Here is a 6022-nt window from a genome sequence, read left to right as displayed (position 1 = left end):
GGCCTGGCTTATGGTAGGTAGAAGAAAGCGGAATCTTCCCTTATCATTTAGGGCTGGATCTTAACTTAACACCAACATGCGTAACTCTAAGTTTTCGCATACATTACTTGTGTCATGCACAAAGTAGATGTCCTAACCGACTTGCCAAAACTATAGTTTGTTAACAAGACATTTGTGGAGTGGTTGAAAAACGAGTTTGAATGACTCCAACCTAAGTGTATGTAAACTTCCGACTTCAACTGTATCTACCTCAATTACCTTGTACCCCTGCACATCGACTCGGTACTGATACCCCTTGAATATAGTCAAGTTATCATTACTTATTGTGTATCTATCATTACCTTTATTAATAAGTGTTTACTTTCTATTATTTCTCTATTTTTGTTCTCTCTGCATTGTTGGGAAGGGCCCCTGAGTAAGTATTTCACTGCTAGTCCACACCTGTTGTTTATGAAGCATGTGATAAATGCAATTTGATTTATTACTATGACTTTGTCTGCGACTGCATCTGTCTGTGTGTGTGTGTGTGTGTGTGTGTGTGTGTGTGTGTGTGTGTGTGTGTGTGTGTGTGTGTGTGTGTGTGTGTGTGTGTGTGTGTGTGTGTGTGTGTGTGTGTGTGTGTGTGTGTGTGTGTGTGTGTGTGTCAATTTTCCTATGTGTATGTCAGAATTCAGAATTGTACTGGCTGTTCTGAGACCTGTGTATTAATTTGCCTGTCCTCTATTGGTTGAGATGCACTGCATACGCCTTCCCCTGGGTGTCAGCGAATAGGGAGACTTGAAATGGACTTTCTGCGTAGTTCCCAAAGGTTATAAATTGATTGGAATCACGGTGGCCATTCTTTTGGATCTTCGCTCGGGCGCAAAGAGGAGCTTTGCGTATCGTTGTGGAAGCTCTGGTTTTAGCTCCTTAGATAATTCCGGTCATGTTTTTATTCGATATAAGCTTTAAAGACATCATAATCTTGTTATTTTGAACCGAATTATTTCAGTTTATATCAGTTTATTGCGATTTTCTGGCATTTCTTTGTGACGCACTTTCAAGAGTTGGACACTTTTCCTGTACATGCCGAACGTTAGTGGCCATTTCGACAGGACAAGAGGACATCTTTCGACCAAAAGACGATTAGACCGGAGAAAGGACACATTGCCCAAGATTCTGATGGAAGCTCAGCTAATAGTAAGAACTATTTATGCTGATAAATCGTTGTTCTGTTGAAAAATGTTAAACGCATAAGCTGCCATTTTTTTTTGGGTAGCTTCGCTTTGGCGCAACTTGTATTGCGCAGTAAGGTTAATTTAAAAAATGTAATTCAGCGATTGCATTAAGAACTAATTTGTCTTTCAAATGCTGTCCACGCTGTATTTTTTAGTCAAGTTTATGATTATTTAATGATTAGACTAAGTCACTCTCCAAGATGGCGCCCGACATTTTCTGCCCAGTTTAGCTACTTTTCTCATTGTATAACCACGATTTTTGTGGCTAAATATGCACATTTTCGAACAAACTCTATATGCATTGTGTAATATGATGTTACAGGACTGTCATCTGAAGAATTCTGAGAAGGTTAGGGAAAAAATTAATATATTTTGGTGGCGATAACGTTATCGCCCCTTTTGCATTGATTCAATGCTGGGGTGATGTTAGCTCATGTGGTATGCTAATATAACGATATATTGTGTTTTCGCTGTAAAACACTTAGAAAATCTGAAATATTGTCTGGATTCACAAGATCTGTGTTTTTCAATTGCTGTACGCTGTGTATTTTTCAGAAATGTTTTAAGATGAGTAATTAGGTAATACACGTTGCTCTCTGTAGTTATTCTAGTCGCTTTGGTGAGAGTTGTGATGGTGGCTGCAATGTAGAACTGTGATTTATACCTGAAAAATGCACATTTTTCTAAAAAAACATATGCTATACCATAAATATGTTATCAGACTGTCATCTTATGAAGTTGTTTCTTGGTTAGTGGCTATATATATCTTTATTTAGTCGAATTAGTGATAGCTACTGATGGAGTAAAAAAATGGTGGAGTAAAAAAAGTGGTGTCTTTTGCTAACGTGGTTAGCTAATAGATTTACATATTGTGTCTTCCCTGTAAAACATTTTAAAAATCAGAAATGATGACTGGATTCACAAGATGTTGGGCTTTCATTTGCTGTATGCTGTGTATTTTTCAGAAATGTTTTAGGATGAGTATTTTGGTAATTGACGTCGGTCTCTGTAATTATTCCGGCTGCTTCCAACGCTATTTCTGATTGCAGCTGCAATGTAGGACTGTGATTTATACCTGAAATATGCAATTTTTTCTAAAAAAACATATGCTATACCATAAATATGTTATCAGACTGTCATCTTATGAAGTTGTTTCTTGGTTAGTGGCTATATATATCTTTATTTAGTCGAATTAGTGATAGCTACTGATGGAGTAAAAAAATGGTGGACAAAAAAAAGTGGTGTCTTTTGCTAACGTGGTTAGCTAATAGATTTACATATTGTGTCTTCCCTGTAAAACATTTTAAAAATCAGAAATGATGGCTGGATTCACAAGATGTTGGGCTTTCATTTGCTGTATGCTGTGTATTTTTCAGAAATGTTTTAGGATGAGTATTTTGGTAATTGACGTCGGTCTCTGTAATTATTCCGGCTGCTTCCAACGCTATTTCTGATTGCAGCTGCAATGTAGGACTGTGATTTATACCTGAAATATGCAATTTTTTCTAAAAAAACATATGCTATACCATAAATATGTTATCAGACTGTCATCTTATGAAGTTGTTTCTTGGTTAGTGGCTATATATATCTTTATTTAGTCGAATTAGTGATAGCTACTGATGGAGTAAAAAAATGGTGGACAAAAAAAAGTGGTGTCTTTTGCTATGGTGGTTAGCTAATAGAAATACATATTTTGTCTTCCCTGTAGCACATTTAAAAAATCGGAAATGATGGCTGGATTCACAAGATCTGTATCTTTCATTTGGTGTCTTGGACTTGTGATTTCATGAACATTTGATTATATGATATCCCTGTCGCTTTAGGCTAGGCTATGCTAGTCAGCTTTTTTGATGGGGGGGATCCCGGATCCGGGTTTGTGACTCGTGAAAGGTTAAACAGCTTGGAAAATTCCAGAAAATGATGTCATGGCTTTAGAAGCTTCTGATAGGCTAATTGATATCATTTGAGTCAATTGGAGGTGTACCTGTGGATGTATTTCAAGGCCTACCTTCAAACTCAGTGCCCCTTTGCTTGACATCCTGGGAAAATCAAAAGAACTCAGCCAAGACCTCAGAAAAAAATATAGACCTTCACAAGTCTGGTTCATCCTTGGGAGCAATTTCCAAACGCCTGAAGGTACCACGTTCATCTGTACAAACAGTAGTAGGCAAGTATAAACACCATGGGACCACGAAGCCGTCATACCGCTCAGTAAGGAGATGCGTTCTGTCTCCTAGAGATGAACGTACTTTGGTGCGAAAAGTGCAAATCAATCCCAGAACAACAGCAAAGGACCTTGTGAAGATGCTGGAGGAAACAGGTACAAAAGTATCTATATCCACAGTAAAACGAGTTCTTTATCGACATAACCTGAAAGGCCGCTCAGCAAGGAAGAATGCACTGCTCCAAAACCTCCATAAAAAAGCTAGACTACGGTTTGCAACTGCACATGGGGACAAAGATCGTACTTTTTGGAGAAATGTCCTCTGGTCTGATGAAACAAATATATAACCGTTCGGCCTTTCAAAGCATTTCATGGCTAGAGATGTGAGTGCTGGGGAAATATTTATTTTTATTTATTTAACCTTTATTTAAGTCAGTTTCGAACAAATTGTTTTTTACAATGATGGCCTACCAAAAGGCTAAAGGCCTGGGATTAAAAATTAAAAATAAGATATAGGACAAAACTCACATCACAACAAGAGAAACACCACAATACTACATGAAGAGAGACCTAAGACAACAACATAGCATGGCAGCAACACATGACAACACAGCATGGTAGCAACACAACATGACAACACCATGGTAGCAACACAACATGGCAGCAGCCAACATGGTAGCAGCACAAAACATGGTACAAATATTATTGGGCACAGACAATAGCACAAAGGGCAAGAAGGTAGAGACAACAATACATCATGCGAAGCAGCCACAACTGTCAATAAGGGTATCCATGATTGACTCTTTGAATGAAGAGATGGAGATAAAACTGTCAAGTTTGAGTGTTTTTTACAGCTCGTTCCTGTCACTAGTATGTGGAGGATGAGGGCTGCAGTAGATATCTCAGATAGACAAATATCTGTCTCGCGACAGGTATACAACAGGTATACGGAGATGACCAGTTTACAGAGGAGTATAGAGTGCAGTGAAGTGTCCTATAAGGAGCATTGGTGGCAAATCTGATGGCCGAATGGTAAATCACATCTAGCACATCCTTACTGTACCTGCCAATCTATTACAGATGTCTCTGTAATCTAGCATGGGTAGGATGGTCAACTGAATCATGGTTAGTTTGGCAGCTGGGGTGAAAGAGGAGCGATTACGATAGAGGAAACCAAGTCTAGATTTAACTTTAGCCTGCAGCTTTGATATGTGCTCCCAAGTACTTGTATGAGGTGACTACTTCAAGTTCTAAACCCTCAGAGGTAGTAATTACACCGGTGGGGAGAGGGGCTTTCTTCTTACCAAACCACATGTTGTGGTTCAGAACAAGGTTAAGGACAGAGAAAGCTTGTTGGACATTGAGAAACATTTGTTGTAGGGCGTTTAACACAAAATCCAGGGAGGGGCCAGCTGAGTATAAGACTATCATCTGCATATAAATGGATGAGAGAGCTTCCTACTGCCTGAGATATGTTTTTGAGGTAAATTGAGAAGAGCGTGGGGCCTTGGATCGAGCCTTGGGGTACTCCCTTGGTGACAGGCAGTGGCTGAGACAGAAGATGTTCTGATTTTATACACTGCACTCATTGATAGAGGTAGTTAGCAAAGCAGGCCAAAGACCCCTCAGAGACACCAATACTTAGTTTGGAGGGGGACCAGAGAGTTGTGAGAAACAGATAGAGTAGTATTGAATTGGGAAGCTAGTTCATCAGGGGGGTTGGGGGTGTGGTCAAGAGGCAGGGCAGAACAGATGGCATCAGAGAGTTGGAGGGGGTCAACAGCTTTGATGTTGCAGAAGGAAAGGAGGCGTTTGTCAGTGTTGTGGTGTGAGTATGAGGGAAGAGAGAAATGAAGGTTATTGTGGCCAGACAGTTGGAATAGGGAGGGGGAGATATGAGTTAGGTTGAGGCCAACAGAGCAGACAAAATCAAGTATGTGTCCCTTGATGTGAGTGGGAAAATGTACATTATGGGCAATATTGAAACTGTCCAGAACAGCAATGAAATCAGAGGAAAGTTTTGAGTTTGATGAGTCCGTGTGAATATTCATATCGCAAAGCAACATTAAGCGGTGGGAGAATGGGACAGCAAAGGTGAGTAGTTCAGACAGGAATGATTCATTAAGTTCAGGAGGACGGTACACAAGGATAGCCAGCGGCAAGTAGCTTGGTTAAGAGAAAATAAATCACCAGGTTGTTGCCAAGTTTCAGTTAGGTGGAGGAAGTCTTGTCGTCAGATATTAGTTCATAGACCAAGGGAGCTTTGTTCATTGATCTCTCTTTCTCTCTCTCTTTCTCCCTCTCTCTGGTTGACAATCACCCTCCTTCCTTTATTGTCCCCACTCGTCCTCTCTTTCATTTCTTTCTCTCCTCTTGACAAATCACTCTCCTCCGTCTCTTCCAACTCCTGTGCCAAAGGTAAACAAACTGTTAAGAGATTATTTGATGAGAAATGACTATTATATTATTATACTATTACATTATTATACTTTTATATTATTATATTATATCAAACATTGTATAAGATCCAGTAGTAACTTAAGAAGAGACGAGGTGAAAATGTCTACTGGTCTGGTGGGGATCTCTTTGGGACTAAATAAAGGATTTATTTACAGTATTTTAGTATAGTGTTCTATGCTTT

The sequence above is a fragment of the Salvelinus alpinus genome, chromosome 18 (assembly GCF_045679555.1).
Source record: "Salvelinus alpinus chromosome 18, SLU_Salpinus.1, whole genome shotgun sequence".
NCBI classification, from domain to species: Eukaryota; Metazoa; Chordata; class Actinopteri; order Salmoniformes; family Salmonidae; genus Salvelinus; species Salvelinus alpinus.
Note: the sequence above shows the minus strand (reverse complement) of the source record.